Source organism: Jaculus jaculus, chromosome 3 (assembly GCF_020740685.1).
Source record: "Jaculus jaculus isolate mJacJac1 chromosome 3, mJacJac1.mat.Y.cur, whole genome shotgun sequence".
NCBI lineage: Eukaryota > Metazoa > Chordata > Mammalia > Rodentia > Dipodidae > Jaculus > Jaculus jaculus.
Genome location: NC_059104.1, coordinates 48,539,384 through 48,566,432, shown reverse-complemented (window position 1 = coordinate 48,566,432; position 27,049 = coordinate 48,539,384). Strand labels below are relative to the sequence as shown.

Sequence of the window (27,049 nt, the reverse complement as noted above, 5' to 3'; positions counted from 1 at the left end):
GTAGCTGTTCTCCTGACCCACCTCATAAAAAGTGACAAATAGGGCTAGCAGTTGCATAAGCTGTTTTATGTGCTTACTTTTCAAAGCCTGCCAACTGGGTTTGATTCGTCAGTACCCACGTAAAAGTAGGTGCACAAAATGGCATGTCTGGAGCTTGTCTGCAGTGGAAGTAGGTACTCACATGGCCATAGAGGCTCCCCATCTGCTCATAAATAAATAAAAATATTTTAAATAAAATATTGTATTTACCTATTTGAGAGAAAGAGAGAGAGAATGGGCACATGAGGGCCTCTAGCCACTGCAAATGAACTCTAGATACATGTGCCACCTTGTGCATCTAGCTTAAGTGGGTGCTGAGGAATCGAACCTGAGTCCTTAGGCTTAATAGGCAAGTACGTTAACTGATAAGCCATCTCTGCAGTCCTAATCTTTTAAAAAGACAAACCCAACTAACTCCACATAGATTGCAGAGCAGAGCAAATGAAAAGATAAGTCTGGAGTTAATGAAGCAGCTGGAGGAGCAGATGGATGCTGATCATTTTTTGGGAGGGTATTATGATTGTCATGATTTGTCTTTAAGAAAGAAGATCATTGGACTGGAGAGATGGCTTAGTGGTTAAGGCATTTGCCTGCAAAGCCACAGTATCTGGTTTGATTCTCCAGGGCAGATGCACAAGGAGATATATTTATCTGGAGTTTAAAAGCAGTGCCTGGAGGCCCTGGCATGCCCATTCTCTCTCTCTCTCTCTCTCTCTCTCTCTCTCTCTCTCTCTCTCTCTCTCTCTGTCTCTCTTCCCTCTTTAGCTCTCTCAAATAAATAAACAAATAAAATATATTTTTTTAAAGTAGATCATTGTCCTTCTGAACCCTAGGACGTCTGGAATCTGTGGATTCCAGAATCTGAGCAAGAGCCACATGGCAGAAGGAAGTTGCCTCATACACATATCTACTATAATCTGAAGCCCTACTTATTGGGCACCAGTGGATTCTGTGAAGAAAACTGCCATCTTCTCAGATCCCTACACTCAAGAATTACCCTTTCAAGCATTTTTCTCTCCTTTCAACACCCATTGGCATTGTGACAATTATCAATCACCTATTCTATTAACAGCTCTTTATAATATATATATCTTGAGGTAGCATTGAGCAATCGATCCTGTACATTTTTCTTCCAAAATCTTGGAGCTGAGGATTCATGGAATCCTTAAGGAAGTGATTTGCAGAGAGAGAGGCTGTGTGTGTGTGTGTGTTGACAACAAAAATAAAATTGATTCTTTCCCATTCTCTCTCATAACAAAAATAAAATTGATTCTCTCCCATTATCTCTCATGGCAGGACATTAAGAAGTGTGACTTCCCTACTTTGAAATACAGGCCACTGACAAACTGAAATAGTGGCTTCTACTAGGCAAGACATGTTTCATAGTCACTAGAGCTCATTCATTTAATAATCTACTATTTGCTTTGAAAATAAAATCCTTGTTTTCTTAATGTTAATCATATTTGTAAACAATGTATAATTACATGATAAAAGCCCTTTTAAAATGCAAAGCATTATTTACTCAATGGATTTATACTATCTGAACTAGAAGATAAAGGCTCAGTTGCAGGAAAAGTATAATAGATCAACATTTTCATAATGGATCTACTAACAGGTTTTTTTTTTTTTTTCTACTGAACTAAAATACATAGAAAGCTTAAGTAAATAAGCCTGTCTTAAATAACATATACCAAAGACTTGGATCTATTTCATGATTTTTAAAATCAGTGCATACTTTACATTGGCATTCATCAGAAACTGCTTTGGGTAAGCAATAGTGTTGGTGATTAGTTTTAACTTTTTGTGTTATTATCATGGAAATTTTATAAAATGAGCTGGTATATTAATAACATGTTAAATATTTCAATTATTTATTTGTTGTTGACAGAGACAGAAAGAGAGAGAGAGAGAAGCAGACAGAAAGAGTGAAAAAGAATGGGCATGTCAGAACCTTTTGCCACTGCAAACAAACTGCAGCTCTATGCACCACTTCATGCATCTGGTTTTATATGGATACTGGGGAATTGAACGTAGGCCATCAGGCTTTGTAAGCAAGACCTTTCACTGCTGAAACATCTCTCCAGACCTATTAATCACTCTTGAAGACTATGATTCAAGATTAGCTATATTGGTAAAAAGATGGATATTTAACTTTTCTTGAACAACTTTTATCTTAATATACTTTAAAAAGTTAATTTCTGCTAGTTTTCAAAAGAACTATTGTGACTCTCAAATTGAGCAAATAACAGAAAAGATAGTAACTGATATCATAATTTAGTACCTGTTTCCCTATATCATTACCAAGTAGCTACAATATGGCCAATTTAAGTTGTGTGAATCTGTTAAAATATTTGCAAAATAGGGCTGGAGAGATGGCTTAGCGGTTAAGCGCTTGCCTGTGAAGCCTAAGGACCCCGATTCAAGGCTTGGTTCCCCAGGTCCCACGTTAGCCAGATGCACAAGGGGGCGCACGTGTCTGGAGTTCATTTGCAGAGGCTGGAAGCCCTGGCGCGCCCATTCTCTCTCTCCCTCTATCTGTCTTTCTCTCTGTGTCTGTCGCCCTCAAATAAATAAAAAAAATATTTAAAAAAAAATATTTGCAAAATAAATTATTTTGATGAAAACAATCTCTAGGTTGCCATAATGTTTTTATAAGTTTCTGAATCCAAACCAGATGCTAATAGATAAAAATTAGAAACATGATTTAAATAAGTCATTTATCTTTGACATGTCAGGAAATAGTGATAAAACAATGAATGATAAATCTTAGATTCAGTCATCTTGATGGAAATTTTGTATAATAATAAACATTAAATAACCACTGCAATCTTTTTTTTGATAACTTATTTTTATTCATTTATTTGAGAAATAGAGAAAGAGAATGCGTGCACCAGGGTCTCCAGCCACTGCAAATGAACTCCAGTTGCATGTGCCACCTTGAGCATCTGGCTTTCGTGGGACCTGAGAAATCAAACCTAGGTCCTTTGGTTTTTCAGGTAAGTGCCATAACTTCTAAGCCATCTCTATGATCCGACTGTAGTTCTTTAAATTCCAGATTCTTTAATTGCTTTTAAAGTCCAATATTCCCACTGTGTTTGCACATGATCTGAAATGCCCATCTTTTTTTTTAATTCTTGATAATAGTTATTTATGTATTTGTTGAAATTTCATTGTTATTATAATTTTAATTCCTCTGGAGACTAGTGTTGATAAGCATTATCAATTATTTAATAGTCATATTCTATATTTTGCTCATTTAAAAAAAAATCAGGTACTTAACTTTCTTGTCACTGCATTATCAGCTCCTCTTAGGTAACAGATTCTAAGCACATATCAGATGCTTTAGTTTCAAAATATTTCCTCCAGGTGTAAAACCCAACAATGACTGACTGGTGTTCTCACTCATAACCCACAACTCTAAGTGAATACCAGAAACCCCACTGAGGAGGGCCCTCTGTGGAATGAGGTAGGGAGGTGGGAAATGATGGTATCAACACATGATGGGTCCATACAAAATTTCTACTTAATAAAAAAATTTTAAAAATAAAATAAAATTCTTCACTACCTTAAGTGCTTCATTTTTTTTTTTTTTAGTTTTCATTTTTTTATACAAAGCAGCCAGAGTTTTAGCTAAAACATCTCTGTAGAACAAAAACTACTTTAAAATACAAAGTAATATGTTTTTTGAATTTTCGCATGCACTCAAGGTTTCAACAAGCTACCTTGTGCAAATAGTTTCAAACAAACAGAAAATGTACTTCCAACTCCATTTGAAAAGCCCACAATATCAGAACAAAATTCAAAAGGTATCAAAAAACAAGTAATGTTGTGGGCAACCTTTCCTAAACATAAAGACAAACCCTTCACAATATAACACAGTTGTAGCAGACATCTTCAGGTTCTCTGAGATGAACTTCTAGACCTGGCAAGGTTATGGAGGAAAGGATATTCATTGAAGCTTACAGATCCAGGGAAAGCTCCATAAATGGCAGAAGAAGCTAGCCTGCCTTCACAGGTCCAAGCGGAGAGAGAAGCACAAGAAAAAGTCAAAAACCACAAAGCACAGCACACTTCTAGAACTCCAGCTAGCACAATTTGCATTTTAGTTTGAAATCTCAAACCCAACACCATAGCTTAAGATACACACAGTGAACCTGCCTCCAGCCAAGTGGCTGAAAATGCAAACTACTAAGTAATAAAACACTGAATACATTGAGTTCTATCTATTCAAACTACCACATTCCTCCTACCCTGGCCCCGAAAAGATTCATAAACATCACACATTGTAAATTGCACTCAGTTCAATTTCAAAATTCCCCACAGTCTTCACCAATTTAAGATAGTAAATCCTATAAAATGAAATAAGTTAAATACTTATAATATATAAAGATACAGAGTAATATTTTCAACTGTTATAGGTCATAGCTGAGAGACTAAAGCAATACAAACTCAACCACCATCAAACAAACATCAAATTTCTGCAATTCAAGTCCAATACAACTAGAGAATAACAGTCTCCAGATTTTTCAATTCCACCCCATCAGCTGGGAAGAGTAGCCAGGGAACAGTTTCATCTTAGGCCAACAGTGTGCTCTATGGTAGCCTTTGTATAGTCCTAGTATATCAAAACAGCTTCAGGTCTTCATGCAAAACATAGACTATCTTCCAAAGGCTATTTCAGCCTATCATGACATCAGGCCCTGCCTCATACCACATCTCAGCAGTGGCTCCTGGAACTGTGTGCAATTCATGACCACTTCTCTCATTTTTCATCCTTCTGTAAACAATACCAGGTGTGCAAGACACAGCCATGTTCTTAATTCAGGGACAAAATAAAATGTAACCTTGAAAAGCAGTTTCCTTCTCCAGTCAACTCTTTCCAAAAGAGTTTTCATTTCTATGATAGTCTTTCCTTGGGCATCCTTGATATTGTTTTAATAATATAAAGCAGTTGGGCCATCTTCCTTAAGATTACTAATGTGTTTGACAATAGCAGATTCAGTGACCCAAAACCAGTCTCAGTATCTGTAACTTTAACTTGCTTGAGGTTTTCCAACTGAAAATCTTAAATCTCTCAGTCAAATATCTTTAGCCAAGCACATCAGTCCATAACTAATTTAACCTCTCTGGGCCTGCGCAGCAGAATGCAGCCAGCCCTTATGCCAGTAGCCCAGTTCCAACAAAGTCCTCTGTAGTCTTCCCTTCCCCTTAGAAAGCTCATAAGCCAAACCTTGAAGTTGAATACTGTATGCAATTAGCATCTTCAAACTCTTATCAGTATAGTCCCCAAAACTTGACTTACCACTCCAGAAGGTGACTTCAGTTGAAATCACCAAGTCCATGCCCATTCCTCCAAAACAAAAGTTCCACATGGTCAGGTTCATCTCACCCCACTCTCGGTACCAACTTCTGTAGCAAGCAGCTTCAGGTTCACTGAGATGAACATCCAGACCATGCACAGTTATGCAGGAAGGGATATATATTGAAGCTTAAAGATCCAGGGGAAGTTCAATAAATAACAGAAGAAGCTGGCCTTCCTTCACAAGTCCAAGCAGAGAGAGAAGCACAAGCCAAAAGCCAAAAAACACACAGCACAGTACACTTCAGGAACTCCAGCCAGTACCCTTTCCATACCTTTACATTGAAATATCAAACCCATCACCACACCTTAAGATCCACCCAGTAAAACTGCCTCCAGCCAGGTAGCTGCAGTTACAAACTGCAAGGTAATAAAACACTGAATATATTGGGGGACATCTTTTTAAACTACTACAGTAGTAAAGCCAGTAATATAAAATGAATAAAAGATTATGATCAAGTCAATCTTATTCCAGGACTGCAAGGATGGTTTAAGATAAGAAAATCCATCATGGGCTAGAGAAATTGCTCAGTCATTAAAGCACTTGCCTGCAATGCCAAACATCCCAAGTTTAATTACTCAGTACATATGTAAAGCTAGATGCACAAAGTAGCACATGCATTTGGAGTATCTGTGCAGCAGGTAGAGGCATTTTAATGTGATTTTCTGAATCTGCTAAACCCCAGTTATTGCTAAGTCCTGTGAGAAGTTTTGTAGATTTTTTTTAAGTCACATGTTTAATTATTTAACCTATTTTAAACTGGCTGTCCTATATGGTGTGAGATGAGAATATAATTTACTATTTGCTGTGAATATTTGATTTTCTCTTTACATTTATGGAAGTTACTCTCCGTGAAAAAGTCAATCCCTTTCCAATCATGTGTTAAAGGCTCCTATGTTGAAACTCTACTACCATAAAAATGTATGCTTATTTCTGTATCAAGTATGAGATTAGGTACTACATTGTTTATATTAATACCATATAAATGTGAATACTATAGCAGTGTAGTAGACTTTAAAATTAGCTAGTGTGATGTCTAGATTTTTTTCTGTTTACAAAATATTTCTTTGCCTATTGACTATTCAATTTAGTATTCCACTTGAATTTTAGTATTTCTATTTTCAATGAAAAACATAATTGAGATTTTGGTAGTGTTTGCTTTGATCCTCAGAACATGACAAGTATTTGCTTAGTAAGTAATCTTATACATTAATTAACCAAAAATCCAATCACTTCATACATAATAGGTAAAGGAAACAAAACTAAACATTACACCTTACAATACAAAAACATTAAGAAGAGCTTAATAACCACTAACCTGGGTTAAACAGTTTCTGTGTAAATGTGTTTCCATGGTTTATGAAAGGTTAAAATGAGCTTTAGATATGTGGGAAAGTAAGTTAAATCAATCTGATAAAATATCAGAATTCACAAAGAAAGTTATTTTAAATGTTGTGCTGTTTTAATGTCCTTTGCTTCAAATAAATTCTTATGAGGGAAAATCACTTTGATATTCTGGAAGTTCAAATTAGGAGTTATTTGAAGAATTGTCAATGTGCGCACTGAAATAAATTAGAGCAAAAATGGCCCATAGTGATCCCCTTGTGTTAAACATGAAGGAATCATATTTGTTGGATTATCCACTGTAGTTAGATCACAAGTGTTCTATCCAGGGCATTGAAATTCATTCTTGTGTAAAATGACTAAAATTCCCATTGGACATTTTAATTAAAACACAGTTATCTCTATATAAAAGAATATATTGCTATATAAATTACAATATATATTATTGCTACAATACAGTTACACTTAATATGATGTAGAAAAGGAAATAAATATCTTTCCAAAAGGAAATATAAATACAGATGTAAGGTACAGAGGAAAGGAAAAGTACCGTTTATTCTTTATCTAATCATTAGTTGAGAGAGATCTAGGCTAGTTCCATTTCCTAGTTAGTGTGAATAAAGCAGCAGAAAATATGAATGAGCAAGTTTCTCTAAAGTAGTGAGATGAGTCCTTAGGATATATGCTTAGGAGTGCCGTAGCTGGGTCATATGAAAAATCTATTTTTAGCTGTCTCAGTAACTTCCACACTGATTTCCAAAATGGCTGCATCATATTACATTCCCACTAATAATGTAGAAGTGTTTCTTTTTTTTCTGCATCCTCACTAGGATTTATTATCTTTTGTTTCTGATAGGAGTGAGATGGGATCTCAAAGTAGTATTAATTTCCATTTCTCTGATGGCAAAGGATGTAGAATATTTTTATATGTTTATATGACAGCTGTATTTCTTCTTTTGAGAACTCTCTATTTGGTTCCATATACCATTTTTTTTTTTCATTAACAGTTTCAGCATTTCAGGTCTGATATTAAAGTCTAATTATTTGGACTTGATTATTGTGCATGGAGAGAGATAAGGATCTATTTTCATCCTTTTACATATAGATATACAGTTTTCCCAGCACCAAATCAGATATTTTACCCATGCCTCTGGCTGGTTGGAATAATGGTATACCTGAGGATATGATCATAGACCTAGCTTCTACATTATTAGCTAAATTGTTAGTTTGATGTAAAGTTCCCTGTTTAGTACCCAGTCTGTGGAGCATTTAGAAATGGAGCCATGCTAAGGAAGTTTATTGCTGGGGGCAGACCTTGAGGTTCATGAATACAGCCCAATGGTGTTAAGAGTCAACTTGCTCTGTTTCTTTCTTGCTGCTCTGGATGTCTGATGCCTGGCTCAGCTCACTCAGATGGCTTCATTCCAGTAATATGGCAAATTGTGATGGACTGCTCTTCTGCTATGCTTTCTGTGCTATGATGAAACATCACCTCCAAATCATAAGCTGAAATAAAATCTTTCTTTCCATAATCTGCATTTGGTCATGTGTTTTGACACAACAATATCCAATCAACTACTTCTAAGTCATCATTTAGAAAATCGAAGAGCTAACTTGAAAGAAGCAGCATGAAATTCATAGCAAGCAGGCTTACCACAACAGTTAGAATTCAACATGTATATTTGAAAGTTATATCATAGTGAAGGGGATAGTGGTATGGTTGCTGGGATTTGAATGAGTGTAGGAAGGCATAGCATTCATTAAATTAGATCAGACAACAGAAAGACAGACTGTAGATAGCATAGCAGAATACACATACCTTACCATAAGATAATGCTAGATCAATGTACTTAGGCCTATTGTCATTATAAAAATGTTCATAAAACTTTGAGGGCTGGAGAGATGGCTTAGTGGTTAAGCGCTTGCCTGTGTAGCCTAAGGACCCCAGTTCAAGGCTCGGTTCCCCAGGTCCCACGTTAGCCAGATGCACAAGGGGGCACACACGTCTGGAGTTCGTTTGCAGAGGCTGGAAGCCCTGGCGCGCCCATTCTTTCTCTCCCCCTCTATCTGTCTTTCTCTCTGTGTCTGTTGCTCTCAAATAAATAAATAAAAAATTTAAAAAAAAAAAAACAACTTTGAAATAGTGCATACGTTTTTGTAACTTAGTACAATATACATAATCTTGTGATCTCAACGTTATTATGCTTTTGAATTTTAAATTTCAATTATTTTTTTTCTGATTGTTGTCCAGAAAGCTTCAAGGTTTATTGATTCGAAAGGATTTTGTGGAAAACTAAAAATTAATTTGTAAATTGAAAACTAACGATGTAGGAAAGAGTATAAATTCCATGTTTCACTACATTTATTGTGTACTACTTTATTTTTACTAATTATCTTTCAGTTATATAGCATTATTTCTACATGTCACTTCTGGTCAAGAGAGCGACTGCCTAACTGTGATGCACATCCCTGGGAAAGAAAGGCAAGGCGTTAAGGGTTCACTGGGTCTTTTAGGGCACAGAGGGGAAATCACTGATTTCTTTGCTCGCAGATAGCCCACCAGTCCCTCAATGACCCTCAAGTAGCCATCATACCCACAGTCTCAGCTTCAGGATACTCCCATACTTACTGTAGGAAAAAGGACCCAGGCTAGCATAGTTCCACTTGTCTCACTGCACAGGGGTGATCACCCTGCTACCCCTGTCCACTTGTGACCTTGGGCAGGCTATGACCACTGGCCCACTCAAGCTCAGGTTCCATTGGTCCATCTGCCTGCCACAGCACGCCACCCATCTCTGTTTTTGCAAGCTTTGCCTGCTCTGTTCATTTGCCCACTTACAGCTCTGCTGCTGTCCATCCAGGAGCGAGCACAGACCCATTCCACCTATCCAAGGGAGCTCAGGCTCACTCTGCTTGTCCACCTGCACCAGCTCAGGCACAACCCCTGCCTGTCTGCCACACCAGCTGCCCACCAGTGTCCTGTTGCATGTGAGCTCAGACTGCTTCTGTGTCCCAGTGTCCCACCAGTGTGGGCTTAGGCAGCTTCGGTGCTTGGTGCTTCAATTTCCCTCTGAGGGTGAGCTCAAGATGCTTCAAGATGCTGAGAGCTCAGGCTACTTTGGCTCCCCTGCCATGCAGGAGCTCAGGCTGCTTTTGTATTCTGCCAAGTGAGAACACAGACTGCTTTAGCATATGACCTCAGGCTACTTCAGCTTCCCACTGTGTGTGAGCACAGGCAGATCCACCCACCCACATGATAGCCCAGGACCACTCCGCACATATGATTCCTAACTCAGGCCAACTCCCCCAACAGACACCACTTCCCCTGCCCATCAAGATGACAGTCCTACTCTCCCTGCCCATACACTGTGATCAGCAGACCACAGCACAAAAGAAATAACATGAAAAATCAAATGCAAGTAAATCTAGTAAGATCACCCAGTCCTACAATGAACATCTCTAATCAAAACATAGAGGAGACATTAGGATCAGAACACCAAAATGAAGCTACCAGCAAAGCAACCCTGACCAAGGTACTAGTAGAACTTGCAAAAAAGCAACCAAGGAGTGATAATTGTGTGGATGCTGCCATCACTGGACTAGACCTACTAGATAAGAAAATGGAAAAAGTTCAAAGACAGTTAAGAGATATGAAGGAGAGTGAAAAAAAAAAAAAGAGGACCTCAAAAATCAGCTGGCAATGCTAAATGAAGACAGAAAGAAATGCAATGATGCTGACCCAGCTATAGCACTCCTAGGCATATATCCTAAGGACTCATCTCATTTCCTTAGAAGAACATACTCAACCATGTTTACTGCTGCTCAATTTATAATAGCTGGGAAATGGAACCAGCCTAGATGTCCCTCAAGTGATGAGTGGATAACGAAGATATGGTACATTTATATGATGGAGTTCTACTCAGTGGTAAAGAAAAATGAAGTTATGAAATTTGCAGAAAAATGGATGGACCTGGAAAGTATTATACTAAGTGAGGTAACCCAGGGCCAGAAAGCCAAGCACTGCATATTCTCTCGCATATGTGGATCCTAGCTAGAGATGATTGGGCTTCTGTGTGAGAAAGAAAAAAACTGTGTAGCAGAGGCCAGTAAGCTAAAAAAGAAATACAAAGGGAAGAGAAAGGAAGGGAGAAGGTACTTAATAGGTTGGCATTGTATATATGTAAGTAGAAGAATAGATTAATGGGGGTAAAAAGGTCCAAAGTGAAGTCAGGGGAGGAGATTGAGTAAAGGAAAGGTGGAGGGAGGGCTAATCAAAATCTAAAAGGGTATAAATAAATCATATGGAATTCTCTGATTTTGGACAATGGAACACTCAGGAGCCATAGATCATTGCCAGAAAATTTTCAGTGCCAGGGATGGGATACCTTCCAGTGAGTTGTTGGCCAGGGAGGTCACTGATGCCCCAAAAATATTACAGGCCATTGTCAAGGCCCTTGGTTTCCCACCAGGAATCAATGGTAAGACCTATTGCTGAAGACTCCACATACTTGGGCTGCAAGGCCACTGAAAAATCCTGCTGGAACTGAGCTGATAACCTCCTGCATGTAGACCAGCTGACAGAAAGCTGGAAGAAGCCATTCTACATGCTGTTCAATGGGAGAAAGAGATACCATCAGTGAAGATACTCAACAGTGGACACTGCAAGCTTTATATTGGCCAGCCAGGCCAAATGAGCCAACGGGCACAATAGTGGCACATCAGTCATGGTGTAAACCAACTGCCCTCCAACTGGACTGGAGGCCTGATCCAAGGGATCCAAGGGAGTGAATACATCCCTGATACTGAAAACTTAAAACAAGGGTAGTCATGATCCCTAGGGTTGTAACATCTGCTAATGTCTGTATAAGTGTATATACTATGCTTATCAAACCGCCCAGTAAGCATTTCTTCTAATATTCATACCCTTATATTAATGCTACTCTCACTTTGAGTAGAGAATCTTCTCTTTTCAGATGGCAGTGACCTTGGAACAACTCAGAAGGTATCATGGTGCTGGAAAGGAGTGACTAGAGTACCAAGTGACACCTTCCAAGGGTCAGGGTCTAATGCAGAAGAGGTGGTGAAAAGAATGTAAGAGCCAAGGAAGGGTAGGACTCCTTACAACGTGCTCCCTCCAGACATAAATTGGCCTTGATATCCATGACCTCATAGTACCTGACACTACCTACACAAGACTGTCATAAAAGGGGGAAAAGATCACAACATCAAAATAAAAGAGAGACATTGAGATGGGGAGGGGATATGATGGAGAATGGAATTTCAAAAGTGAAAGTGAGGGGAGGCAGGGTATTACCATGGGATATTTTTTATAATCATGGAAAATGTTTTAAAAAATTGAGAAAAAATAAAATAAAAAAGATTAAAAATATAATATAATAAAATAAAATGAAAAAATAAATGCAAGGTTGAATTCCAAGAAGCATCAAGAAAATCAGAAAATGATGTGAAAAGAGAGCTTGACAGAGGGATGGAAACTATACATAGAAAAGTAGTAAAAAATGCAAACCTAATTGAAAAAGTACAAAACTTGCTAAAAGCTCTATGACCTAATTTTTAAGAATGAATAGAGTTGGAATTTAATGATTTGTACTTTTTAAAATTACATAATTTCTAATTAATTCCTCAGAATTATTAAATTCTAAAATCTTTTTGTTACATGTATAATTTAAAATGTAAATCCAGAGGATGATGTTTTTATAAACCAGGTTATACTAATCAGTGCCACATAATTTTCTGATAAAATGAAAGAACAAAATTTGGGAAAGGAACTATTTTTTTTTCTTTGTTTTTTTTTTTTTTTTTTTTTTTTGAGGTAGGGTCTCATTCTAGCTCAGGCTGACCTGGAATTCACTATGTCATCTTAGGGTAGCCTCTAACTCACAGCAATCCTCCTTCCTCTGCCTCCCAAATGCTGGGATTAAAGGTATGCACCACCACTCCTGACTTGAAAATGAACTAATTTAAAAAGGGTAATATTCTCTAAGACAAACATTACAACTTCTATGGTGATCTTATAGCAAATCTGCCTGATCTCTAAAAAGCAACTTACTAAATTAGAAGGTACTTTAGTAACATTATAATACTTCAATTGGGATGATTTTATTTTTTCATTTTGATATTTCTCATAAATACTTACAGAATTATTTTTGAGAAGTAAGCATTAAACATCATTAAATGTTTGCATCTATGGCTCAGTGAAAATGGATGCTCATTGTATATTATATAATATTATACAATAGTAAATTTAACAGTTATTATTTGAAAGATTATTTTCTTAGGAATAGTGTCGAGTCAGAGCTTCTCTTTTCCAAACTTTAGGAAGACAGGATTTACCCTGAGAAAATCAATTCTTACTGATTCATGTCTTCGAAGAATGTTTGGTGTTATAAAGACAGCAAGGTTAAAACTGAAATATTGACACAATTTTGTTGATAAATCTAGTTTACTATTCTTTATATATTACTGTTTCATTTTACTGGAACAAAATACCTAACAAACAGAATTTAAGGAAGAAAATGTTTATGGCACCTTACAACCTGAGCTTGCAGTCTATTCTCTTATTCAATGGATGATGGCAGAAGCATGCTTCAGTAGACACTGACATGAATTCTGGCGCTAAGTTTGATTTCTCTTTTTTCTTTAGAGACCCCAACTTGTGGTATAGTGTCAGGAGGTGCAGATGAACATCAAGCTACAGGTGGTCTTTAATCTCTTAACACAAAGGATTTATCCTGCAGCCCAGGTGAGAAGGCAGCCCAGGTGAGGTGGCGCCAGTCACACAGGCATTACTTAACATTATTTAACATAAGACATAGGCACCGGGGACAGGGACATGGGGGCGTTACCACATGGCCCTGGTGAAGCTGACCCTAGGCACGTAGGCATCCTCGAGAAATTTTTATCTTCTGCGTATAAGCTTGTGTCTGCCTGAATTAACTCGAGCCTTGATCAGAACTTGTCTTGGCTCCATTCCTTGTGTTCTTGTCTCAGATTCATTCCCCTTCCCACCTTCGGGGTTTGTTTCGACCTTCGTGCTGCAGGCCAGCACAGTATAGTGACCCTCACAGTAAGAGTATGTCTTCCTACCTCAACCAAATCAAGAAAATCTTTCATAAACACACCCATAATATCTCTCCTAAGTAATTCTATAGCATACTAAGTAAAAAAAAAAAAAAAAAAAAGCCATCAAGTCAAACCCTTCTTAACATCCAAAATATCCTCTTTCCTTCCTTTCTTCATTCCTACATTCTTTCCCTCATCCACCCCCCTCCCCTCACTCTTTCTTTCTCTTCATATTACTTTTTTTGGGGGGAGTCAGTGAATATGGTCAAGTTGCTACCTTTGTTAGCCTCCTCTCTGTCCTCCTCCACCCACAAGGACCCTCTTTGTTGGGGTATATGAGTAGTGCATTGTGGGGTTAACCTTTAGTTTGGGGTAGGAGGAAATGTCTCGGTGTGTCATGACCCAATGTGTGGCTCTGACATTCTTTCCACCCCCTCTTCTGAAAATTTTCCTGAGCCATATTTGGATCATATTAGGCCTATTTCCATATTGAGATATTGGGCACCGTATCTGGTTTGGCAGGGGTTGATTTTTCTCTGTGTCTATCTCCTTCACCATTGTGCTGGCTCCTGTTTTGCCAAGAAAATAGTATTCTTGCATGTTTTCCAAATCATTCTTAGTTTCAGCTGAGGTCCTTTGGAGGTATGACGGGGGTGGTTCTCTCCTTAGGATCTACATCTACCTGAAAAAGAGAAGGAAATTCTCCAATGGAGAGTAAAGTTAGCACCAATTCAATGTGATAACCATTGATTTTTAGAGAGTGTTTAATGGAGAATGGGCTTATTTTTGGAAATGGTTCTGACTTGTTTCCCAGCATAAGCTATGGATTCCATTCCACTGAGCAGATCAATTAGACAAATTGAGAGCAGTTGGTTTTCCACCATGGCTATGTGCCACTATTGCACTTGTATGAGCATCACAGCAGGTTGTTTGCTGCTAAGTAGGTTAGACAATGCATTGCTTGGAAAGATATTCATCATAATCCCCAGTCGCTCATGTAGCACCTTTTGGCACTAGACAAGCTAACTGTCTGGGGATTGACTCTCTTCTAGCTTCCATCCATGTCACTCCATGATACTTGCCAAACAATATGTGGTTTCTTCAGCAGTTGTATCATATCACTACCTCTGGTGGCTCATCAAGTGCTCTGACATAAATCTGTCTACTTTGGGGAGACCTTTTAGGTCTCTGTGATCAAAAGCTCATTGTGGATTATATCCACCTGCAGATACCAGGAGTTACAGGTCAGTGCCCATCAGCTGGGAACCTAGTATTCACAACCCCTAAGTTTACAGGAGACAACTGAATCAAACCAACACATTCCACCCCTGGCCCCCATAAACTGTTGACCATACATGAGGTAAAATGCAATGCATTCATCTCACTTTAAAAGTCCCCATAGTTTTTATCAATTCTAATGATGTTTATACATCCCCATAATCCAAGATCTTTTAACTGAACCATAATACTAAAAAATAACCTCAAAAAAACCATAATGGCACAGAATAAACATTCACACTGCAGAAGATGGCATTGGGCATAGCAAAGGAACATTCAGCCAATACAAGATTGAAATCAACCAGGGCAAACATCAAACTGTAACTCCAAATCCAACAAGTCTAGTCAGTGACAAATCTCCAAGTCTGATAATTCTAGCAAGCAACAAGTCTCTAGCCCTAAAATTCCACCCTTCCAGCTAGGCTACTCACAGTCCTGGAAAACTTCATTGGAGCCAGCAGCCTTCCTTAGCAACCATCTTGTGGTCCTGTCATCTCCACTGGGTCTCCACTGCAATCCATGGTTCACCCTCATGGCCCCATGGGGTCTCTGTACAGGCAACCAGCAAACCTTCTTCACACTGTCCCTGGCCATTTCAAAATCACAAGACCATGTTGCAAACTCGCTGACCCTCTCTTTCCTGCATTTATTTATTTATTTATTTATTTATTTATTTATTTATTTATTTATTTATTATAATACCAGGTGTGGTGCCAATTTGTTAATCCAGGAGGGAATAAAGTAGACTTTGAAGAACAGGACACTCTTTGAGCACTCAGGCCCCTTCAAAAGAGGCTACATTCTTCCTTTTGCCCCAGTGCTAGTCAGCTGGCCCAATCTCAAAGGTTGCAATCTCTCTATTGCAACTGAATGGGAAGCAGTTTCCACCCAAAGATTTGTTTCTGTGCCATATTCCTCTGCTCACACCAGTTCATTTCTGCATAAAGCAACCCTACACAACTTCTCAGGACACAAGCATAACATCAAGTTTTTCACAAAAACTGCTAGCCCAGTCAAAGCAATCTCTTTCTCACCCTCATCAGCCAAACCTCATAGTCCATAGTACTTACTGCATTCACGCCTTTCAATTCTGACCAGAATAGTTCATCAAGCTGTACTGATAGCACTACAAGGCATTTCTTACACCAGAGTTTCAAATCCTTCCACATTCTTCTTGAAAATCAGCTCCAAAAGGCCAAAGCAACACAGTCAAGTGTCTAACAGAAAACCCACTCCTTGATACCACTTTACTGTTTCAGTCAGGTTCTCAATGCTGGTAGAAATGACACAACTTGTGGGGGGAAAAAAGGTTTATTTTGGATTACAGGCTTGAGGGGGAAGCTCCATGCTGGCAGGGAAAATGATGAGATGAACAGAGGGTGGACATCACTCCCTGTCCAACATTAGGTTGACAACAATAACAGGAGAGTGTGCCAAACACTGTCAGGGTCAACTGGTTATAACACCCATAAGCCTGCCCCCAACAATCCACTCCTTCCAAGAAGTGTTAATTCCCAAATCTCCATCAATAGGGGACCTAGCATTCAGAACACTTAAGCTTATGGGGGACACCTGTACCAAACCACCATAATTTCCCTGATGATTAGGGATGAGGAACATTTCCTTACGTGTGTCTTTGCCATTTGTATTTCTTCTTCTGTGAACTGCCTGCCCATTTCCTTGCCCCATTTTGTGAGTGGGTTGTTTGACTTTTATTGTTTAGGTTTTTTGAGTTCTTTGTAGATTCTAGAAATTAGGCCTCTGTCAGTTGGATATTCAGTAAATAATTTCTCCCATTCTATTGACTGTGCTTATTGTATGTTTTTCTGTAAAGAAATGTTTCAGCTTCATTAGATCCCATTGGTTGAGTGATTAGTTAACATCCTGCACTACTGGAGTTTTGTTCAGGAAATTGTTTCCCATTCATAAATAGTAAAATGTTCCCCCTAACTTTTCCTCCAGTAGTAGCTGAGTTTCTGGTAGTCTATTGAGGTCTTTGATCCATTTGGACTTGATTGTTGTACATGTATAGATGTGTGGATGAAGTTTTGATTTTTTTTCCCCCCTATGGTTATCCAGTTTGTCCAGCAGCATTTGTTGAAGATGGTGTCTTTTCTTCAACCTTTATTTTTAGGGCCTTTGTCAAATATCAAGTAGCTGTACTTACTTGACCCAAAGTCCATGTCTTCAATTCTATTCCATTGGTCTATACTCTTGTTTCTATGAAAGTACCATGCTGTTTTTATACTGTGGCATTGTTATTTAGCTTTAAATAACGTATGGTGATGTGTCTAGAGGTGTTTCTTTAGCTGAGGATATGCTTGGGTATCCAAGGCCTTTTGCTTTTCCATATAAATTTTGAGATCAATTTTTCTATCTTTGTGAAGAATGATGTTGACAGTTTGATGGCAATTACATTAAATCTGTAGATTGCCTTTGGAAAGATTGCCACTTTCATAATGTCAATTTTGACTATCCAGGAGCATGGGAGGTCTTTCCATTCTCTTAAGTCCTCCTCAATTTCTTTTTTGAGTGTTTTTACATTTTATTTGTATAGATCTTTCACTTCTTTGGTTAATGTTATTCCAATGTACTTTATTATTTTGTTGTTGTTGTTGTTGCTATTAAAAATGGGACAATATCACTTATTTATTTCTCTGTATCTTTGCAATTTGCATATATAAGGGCTACTGATTTTTGTGCATTCTTTATGTATCCTGCTACTTTGCTGAAGGAGTTTATCACCTTTAAGGATTTTGGAATGGAGGCTCTTGGATCTCTTACATATAGAATTATGTCATCTGCAAATAGCACTAACTTAACTTCTTCCTTTCCAAATTGTACTCCCTTTATTTCTTTCTCCTGTTTTTTTTTTTTTTTTTTTTTTTTTTTTTGCTTAACCTAGTACTTCCAGTACTATATTAAAGGGCAGACATGAGAGTGGACAGCCCTGTCAACTTCCTGATCTCAATGGGAGTTCCTTCATTCTCTCTCCATTAAGTATTATTTGGGCTTTAGGAAGCTTTATTTATAGACTTTATTGTGTTAAGATATAAACTGACCATGCCAATTCTTTCTAATATTTTGATCATGAAACGATGTTCTATCTTGTCAAAGGCCTTTTCTGCATCTAATGAAATGATCATGTGGTTTTTGTGTTTAGCTTTGTTTATGTGGTGTATTACATTGACAAATTTCTGTATGTTGAACCACCCCTGTGTTCCTGGGATGAAGCCCACATGTTCAAGGTGGATAATGGATTTGATGTGTTGTTGAATTCAGTTTGCAAGAATTTTGTTCAGGATCTTTGCCTCTAATTTCATCTGGGAAATAGGCCTGTAGTTTTCTTTTCTTGTGGCATCTCTGCCTGGTTTTCATACTAAGATGATAGTAGCTTCATAGAAGGAGTGGAGAGCTTTCCCTGACCTCCAATTGTGTGGCACAGTTTGAGAAAGATTGGTTTCAGTTCTTCCATGAAGGTTTGATAGAAATCAGCTGAGAAACCATTTGGTCTTCTTTTTGGAGAGGTTTATTTATTACCTTTTCAATCTTAATTGTTGTGATAGGTTTGTTTAGGAGATTAATCTGCTCTGAATTTAGCTTTGGTAGATGGTATGTGTCTAGGAATTTATCCATTTCCTCCATACTTTCCAGTTTTATGGAGTAGAGTGTTTTGAAGTAAATCCTGATGATTTTCTCAATTTCACTTATGTCTGTTATGATCTCTCCTTTTAATTTTCTAATTTTGTTAATTTGAAGCACCTCTTTTGTTCACTTGACCAAATTGGCCAGCGGGGTGTTTGTTTATTGTTTCAAAGAACCAACTCTTTTTTCATAAATTTTCTTAATTATTTTCTTAGTGTCCAACTCATCAATTTCTGCTCTGATCTTAATTATTTCTTTCTATCTGGAGCTTTTTGTGTTGGATTCTTCTTGCTTTTCTAGTACCTTTGGATGGTTAGGTATTGATTTGGGATATTTGCTTGTTATGAAGGCATTTAGTGCTATGAATTTTCCCTTGAGGACCACCTTCATTGTGTCAAGTATGTTTTGGTACAATGTGTTCTCATGGTCATTAATTTCTAGAAATTAAGGTTATTGTTATTTACAGTAATGAATGTGAGGTTTGATTTGATCCCTGGCCTATTATGTTGGTTTATGCGGTTTGGTGTCTTCATAGACTTCTCTGAAGTGGTGCCTATTCTGAGTTAGGTTATGGTGATCTGCTTCTTGTAGGCTTCTTCAGGTTGATTATTTGAATTTTCTGTGTGGAGAATTTCCTGAAATACTCTCATTAGGTTTGGTTTTGTGTTCATCTAGTTGTAAAGCTGATTTTTCACATGGAAGGATTTCCTTTCACTATATATTGTGAGGGGTACTTTTGCTTGGTAGAGTAGTTTGGGTTGGAAGCTATAGGGTTTTAGAGTTTTCAGTGTTCCATTCCAGGCCCTTCTACTTTCAGGTTTTCTGTTGAGAATTCTGAAGTGATTCTGATGGGGTTACCTTTACATGTGATGTGTTGTTTTTCCCTAGCTTCTTTTTGGACTTTCTCTTTGAAGTCAACGTTTAGAATCTTAGTGCCAATATGTATTGGAAGTTTCTCCTTTGGCCTATTCTGTTTGGAATTCTGTTAGCTTCTTGTATCTTGATGGGCCTTTCTTTTGAGAGGGTGGGAAAGTTCTCTTCAATTATATTGTTAAATAAGTTCTCCATGCCTTTGGTCTGTATTTCTTCCCTTCCTGGTATTCCTATGATCTGGATGTTAGGACTTTTGAGGGCATCCCACATTTCTGTCATGTTCTGTTCACAGAAATGTTTGAACTTATTGCAACTTTTGCACTCTTGAACTTTTTCTTCTGTCTTGTTTTCCAGATCTGGGGTTCTATCCTCCACATTGCTGACTTTAGTCTTGAGAGCCTCTATTGAGTTTTGGACTTGTTCAATTAGGTTTGAATTTTCTACTACTTTTCTATGTATGCTTTCCATTCCTCTGTCAAGTTTTCTTTTCACATAATTTTCTGATTTTCTTGATCCTTCTTGGAATTCCTCCTTACATTTCCTTATGTCTTCATTTAGGATAAACTACTGGTTTCTTACATCCTCTTTTGTTACACTTTCTTTTATATCCTTTAACCATATTTGGAGTCCTTCTATTTTCTTATCTATTAGGTCTAGTGTAGTGATGGCAGCATCCACATGATTATCAGTCCTTTGTTGCTTTTCTTCAAGTTCTACCAATAGCTTGGTCAGAGTTACATTGCTCATAAGTTCCTTTTTGGGTTCTTATCCTATTGTCTCTTATGTTTTGATTAAAGACATTCATTAGAACTGGGAAATATTATTGTATTTATTGCATTTGATTTTTTATGTTATTCCGTTTTCATTGTGGTCTGTGCATCACAGTGTGTGGCAAGGAGAATGGGACTGTGGTGACAATGGGTGCAGTAGGTGGTGCAGCTTTGCAGGACTGAGGGAGGAGCAGGTCTGAGGTTGTGCAGGGACAGGCCACTTAGGAATGGGTCTGGTGGGGTCAGGGCAGAGTGGGGAGGTGAAGAGTTACTAGGGGTAGGACAGGGTAGAGCAGAGCAGGACTGAATTCACTGGGGGTGGAGGCAAGGGCCAAGCAGAGCTGAGCAGAGCAGGTCTGAAATCATGAGGAGTGAAGTCAGAGGAAAGCAGAGTGGGAAGTGGTGTGGTGGCAGACTGGAGTGCAACAAAGCAGGTCTGAAGTGATGCAGGGTGGGGGAGGCAGAGTGGAGCTGCTGGGAAGTCACATGGGTGTGGAGCAGAGTGAGGCAGAGCAGATCTGAATAGGCGCAGGGTGAGGCTGGAACACAGCAGGGTGGGTGAGAAGTCATGTGGAGGCAGGGCAGGGATGGAGCAGAGTGAGAGGTGGGAAGTCACATGGGGGCTGTCCGGGGTGGAGCAGCGCAGGTCTGAAGTAACTTGGGGTAGGGGTGGAGCAGAGCAGAGTGGATCAGAAGTTGTATGAGTGCTAAACCAAATGGTGTGGACCTGATGTCCTAGGGCAGAGGCAGGGCCCAATGGTGCAAGTCAAAGTCAAGGGGTTTGGGGCAGAGTGGAGCATTTCTGAAGTTGTGGTGGACTGGGGCAGTGAGGAGAGGGCCTCGAGTGGTGGGGGTGAGGTGGGGTGAATGGAGTCTGAAGACACATGAGGGGTTGGGGGTATCTGTGAACACGCAGGGGCAGGTGTCCTTCCCAGGAATTGTCTAACTGGTGGCACAGTTGGAACTACTGGCCTGAGTCTCCTTTCCTGCAATTATTGCAAGAGTAGCTTGAGGCTCAGACTCTGGCTAGGACAGCTGATTGGGGAAATTGGGGAACTGGTGGGTTACCCTAGAGCATTGGAATCCAAGGATTCCCTTTTTTGCCCCTCCACACCCTCCAACTGGTGATCTATTAGAGATTGCTCTCCCCTAAAAGTCCCAGTGACCCCTTAATTCCTTGCTTCTTTTTCCTGGGAGTTGTGATGTGGTTAGGCAGACACCATCTTGACCAGAAGTTCCCCCTATACAAGTCACTTTTAAGCCAGAATTTTCAAACTACAGTCAACCTAGGCTCATGGCTACTTCATAATGCAAAATTCATTCAATCCAACTTCAAAAGTGTCCAGAGCTACAGCAGTTAAAATGCTATTCAAAAGTCACATGCCACTTTTGAAAGTGAAAGGATTTTATTCAATGAGAGTCCCTGTAAAATAAATTTAAAAATTCATAAAAATGGGTATACACAATGGTACAAATTAGAGTGGCCTTTTCCAAAAGGGAAGTATGAGAGCAGAGCAAGGAACTATCAGGCAAGAACAAACATAACACTCCACAAGGCATGTAAATCCTGAATCCCTATGTCTGGTATCTGTGGCGCATGATGGAACCACCTGTACTCCAAGAGATGCAAAGATATGGGTCGTCACCCTTCAGCTCTACTACTAGAGCATTTGTAGACCCCCTCTTTGACTGTATTCACACCAAGTGTCCAGCTTCCCTTGGCAGATATTCCACAGTCCTAACATCTCAACATCCCAGGATATCCACTGCTGCTTACCAATCACCTTCACAACTTCACATGGTGGGATCTTTAGGACCCTTTTTGTAGACTTCAAACCTTCCACATACTGCCCTACCTCAGCAGTCTTTGTAAACTGTGGGCAAGACTCCATGACATGACATGTTAGTTTTAATTCTGCCTATCTGTGAAATCAGTACCACATTGACAAAACTTCCAAGAATATCTGCCACAAATGTTACAAAGAAATCATTTTACATGGACCGGAACACAAAGTCCAAAAATACAGTTACTAGTAGGTATTTCTGGGTTTCTTGTAATTCAGTTTTATTATTGACCCTTGCCAACCACAAAAAAAAAAAAAAGAGTGAAAAAATTGGTTTCATTCTTAATGGTACTCATGTTTTGTGCTTGAGGCAAGGTAGTCCCACATGTAGTCCCACCTGCCCTCAAACTCACAGTATTGCCCTATCTTAGTGTCCCCAATATTTGGATCACAGATAAATGCCATCGCCTACCCCTAATGTATTTCTTTCACTTTAAATAAAATTTTAAAAAGTCTAAAACTGCCACATGTGATGGTGCATGCTGTTAATCCCAGAATGCAAGGGGTAGATGTAGCAGGTTCAGCTTCAGTTCAAGGCCAGCCTGAGATTAACAAGTTAATTCTAGGTCAGCCTGGGCCAGAGTGGGACCCTATGTCAAAGCACACACACATAAAAAAAAAAAAAAAAAAAAAAGTCTACACCTTTTGAGTCATCTCTCAGCCACAGTAAACTGACACAATTAGATTATGTGTGTGTGTTGTGTGTGTGTGTCTCTGTGTGTGTGTGTCCACATGTGTATGCACACATGTATATTTGTGTGTATAGTTTACATACATATTTTTCTATTCAAATAGCAAGTACCTTTGGTAAAGAATAATGACATTGTAAAATGTAAATATAGAAAATGAACAACTTTATGTTTTTTTCTATCATATATAATCTAAGAGCTATTATTAATTCAAGAATTTATTTTCAATAAATAATAATAATTAATAAAATCAACATCTAAATTCTCGGTATACCAAATTATCTCATTGCCTTTTAGCTTGTATCCATCCCTGCTTATTTTCCCTGAGTTTGCAGTGTTTTTCAGATAAAATAATATTAGTTTCTTACATTTTCCCTCATACACAAGTTATAAAACTCTGTCTGTGAGATGCATCACATATATAACATATTAGTAATGAATAAACCTGAATTTATATTTCTTTTTATAATATTTTCAAATTTTCAATCTCCAGCTCTTTGCATTGTATTAATATAATTTCTTTTTTAAAAATATTATACTTCATCTTATTTTTTTCTTAAGACTAACAACTCATGTACAAAGCATTTAAAAATAGAGTGCTTGGAGCTGGTATTCTGGCAAGCTAGATTTCATTGTGATAGAAAACTAGGTCAGAATCCAGAAGATTTGAGGTGTGTCATGACATTAAATGTAGCAAGTTCTGTCTTATAGATTATGTACAATTACTGTAAAGGTGATTTGTAACATTCTCATTAATAATGTACAAAATGTTTGCTCACATAATTTGTATGTATGCTATTTTTTTTAAATCTTGCAGTGTCCAATTTTATAACATTATGATGTCAATGGTTATTTGTTGCAAGCAAATACATGATTTATTTTTCTTTTTGGCAACAAATAGCAAGAAAAATTTATATTTCCATTTAGCATGCAGCTTACTGCTAACTATGTCACAGATCTTTTCCTTGAAGTTTGATGCTTGACAATTATGAGTGTCCATTATCCACATCTGCTAGGCATGCTAAGTTGAGGCAGTTATCTCATTAGTTTAGGTAAGTTTTAAAGCAAGAAGGCATTTGGCCTGGAGAGGTGGCTTAGCACTTGCCTGTGAAGCATAAAGAACCATGTTTTACCCTCTAGGTCCCACATCAGCCAGGTACACAAAGGTGAGGCAAGGGTAAGGTTGCATATGCCCATTAGGTTGCATAAGCATCTGGAGTTCAATTGCAGTGGCTGAGGCTCTGGTGTGCCAATTCTCTACCTCTCCTCTCTCTCTGTCTCTGTCTCTTGCTCTCTCTTCCTATCTCTAAAATTAAAAAAAAAAAAAAAAAAACGAAGGTAATCAAAACCTTTAGGGACATTCAAAAAATTAGTTATTTAAGATAATCATTCTATGTTTCTAAGTTAATTTAAAAAATTATCTTGGGGGCTGGAGAGATGGCTTAGCGGTTAAGCGCTTGCCTGTGAAGCCTAAGGACCCCGGTTCGAGGCTCGGTTCCCCAGGTCCCACGTTAGCCAGTTGCACAAGGGGGCGCACGCGTCTGGAGTTCGTTTGCAGAGGCTGGAAGCCCTGGCACGCCCATTCTCTCTCTCTCCCTCTATCTGTCTTTCTCTCTGTGTCTGTCGCTCTCAAATAAATAAATAAAAATTTAAAAAAAAATTATCTTGGAAGACAAAAAATGTTCAGTATGCAAAAGTGATGGAATCTAATAATATGCTATTCTAATGAGTTGACACCGATATTATTTGCCAAAAATATTTATTGAATGCCTTTATAATTCCTTGCATTGCAGTAGGAATCTAGCATATGAAAAATATCCACAAGCATTATAATGAAATAAAAGTTAATGTCATATTTAGGAACCCAGACATATTGGGGCAGAATATATTAAGAGGCCACTGTGATTATCTTCATTATCAGTGTGGCCTTAATTATGGAACCTGTTGCTTCCTCTTTAAAGGAGAAATAATATTGTTCATTTGTCTTAGGGTTGCTGTAAAAAAATGAGTCAAAATACCCCCCAAAAAGGACTTTCGGCCAAGTTGACAACCACCTAGCTGTGCTGCCAATTCCAGGGAAAGAAAGGCAAGACACTAAGGGTTCACTAGGTCTTTTAGAGGACAGCAATCTCCAATAGATTGCCAGTGGGAGGGCACAGAGGGGGGAAAAACAAGGAATCACTGATGCTCTTGGGTAGCCCACCCCTCACCCCCGAGTAGCCACCATATCCATGGTGCCATTGTGACCTGCTGATCAATCCCTCTCTGTGTGTGGATGCTTAGACTGCTCCGCCCACTTGCCCACTTACTGATCAGGCCACCAAACGTTCAGCGAGTCCAGGCAAAAACAGGGAATCACTGATTCCCTTGCAGGTGGGTAGCCCATCCATCCCCCCAAGTAGCCACTATATCCACAGCGGCCTGGGTGCCAAGCAATCCCTGCGTGTGGAAGCTTAGACTGCTCCACCCACTCGCTCACCTATTGCACCTGCTGCTACACCTGCTGCTGCACATTCAGTGAGTCCAGGCCCACAGCAACTGCCACACCAGCTCAGACTGTGTCTGTCGCTTTTGCCAACTCAGGTGCCATCCCCTACCTGTGTGCCATGCTGGCTGTTCACAATTTTCCTGTGATGGGGGAGCACAGACTACTTCTGGGTCCCAGTGTTCCCACTCCAGAGTTTGGGCTGCATCAGTGCTTGGGGCTTCAGTGTCCCTCCTAGCTGGAATGCAGGCAGCTTTGGTGCATTACTGCATGAGAGATCAGACAACTTTGGTGTCTGGGCCAGGAAGTAGATCAGGTGGCTTTGGCAGGTGAGAACCAAAGCCCAGGCTGCTTGGCAACTCCCTAGGCTGCCTCAGATTCCCATTGCACTAGAGCACAGGCTGATCCCCCCACCTTGTGCCCATACACTGTCATGGGCAGACCACAGCGCAAAAGAAATAACATGAAAATTCAAAGGCAAAAAAAAAAAAACAAAAAAAAAACTCCAGTTAGATCACCCAGTCCTACAATGAACATATCTAATCAAAACATAGAAGATGGCTAACAGCGAACCTGAGCTCTATGGAGGCGGTGGTGGGCTTCGGGTTGTGGCTGCAGCAGGGATTCCTCTGAGCTAAGCATTTCAGGCCCTCCCCAGCTCCTTCCTCCCCTTTACCTTTTCCCCTCTGGATCCTGAGGAGGCAATTGCGCTGGCAGCTACTGAGTTCTCGGTGAAGGTTTTTCATTTCAACGACCCCCTCCCCTTCCCACTCCATCCATTACTGTTATTCTTTTGAAGATTCTTCATTGTCAAGCCACCGAAGTGGAGAGTGTGATTGCAGAAGGGGGTGCTTTTCTTTTCAGTGTTTCTTCGGGTGGAGGAGGAAGTAGGGGTGCACCTCAGCACTATCCCAGGACTGCTGGTAACAGTGAGTTCCTGGCAAAAAAAACCCAGGGAAAAATGCTCATAAATGGATTCCTGCACAAAGCACTAGAGGAGATGACAACTCCGCAGCAAACAACTCTGCAAATACAAAAGAACAACATAATGCAATCTTCAGGAAAGTAAGAGACATACTAAATAAGCTTACTCCTGAAAAGTTTGACAAGCTATGCCTTGAGCTCCTCAATGTGGCTGTAGAGTCTAAACTCATCTTTAAAGGGGTCGTACTGCTGATTGTGGACAAAGCCGTAGAAGAGCCAAAGTATAGATCACTGTACTCACAGTTATGTCTGCAATTGGCAGAAGATGCACCAAACCTTGATGGCTCAACCTCAGAGGGTCAGCCAGGACAGAAGCAAAGCACGACATTCAGACACCTCCTAATTTCCAAATTACAAGATGAATTTGAAAACCGAACTAGAAATGTTGATGTCTATGATAAGCGTGAAAATTACCTTCTCCCTGAGGAGGAGGAACAGAGAGCCATCGCTAATATCAAGATGTTGGGGAACATCAAATTCATTGGAGAACTTGGCAAGCTTGAATTCATGAATCTATCCTTCATGAGTACATCAAAACACTTTTGGAAAAGAAGAAGAGAGTACAACTCAAAGATATGGGAGAGGATTTGGAGTACCTCTATCAGATAATGAGAACAGTGGGACCTAGATTAGACCATGAACGAGCCAAGTCCTC

At 39.1% G+C, this 27,049-nt stretch overlaps 1 pseudogene; it reads left to right on the top strand.

The window, feature by feature from the left end:
- The first annotated feature begins 13,443 nt into the window (after window positions 1-13,443).
- Window positions 13,444-27,047, top strand: LOC101609227 (annotated as a pseudogene).
- The last annotated feature ends 2 nt before the right edge of the window (window positions 27,048-27,049 follow it).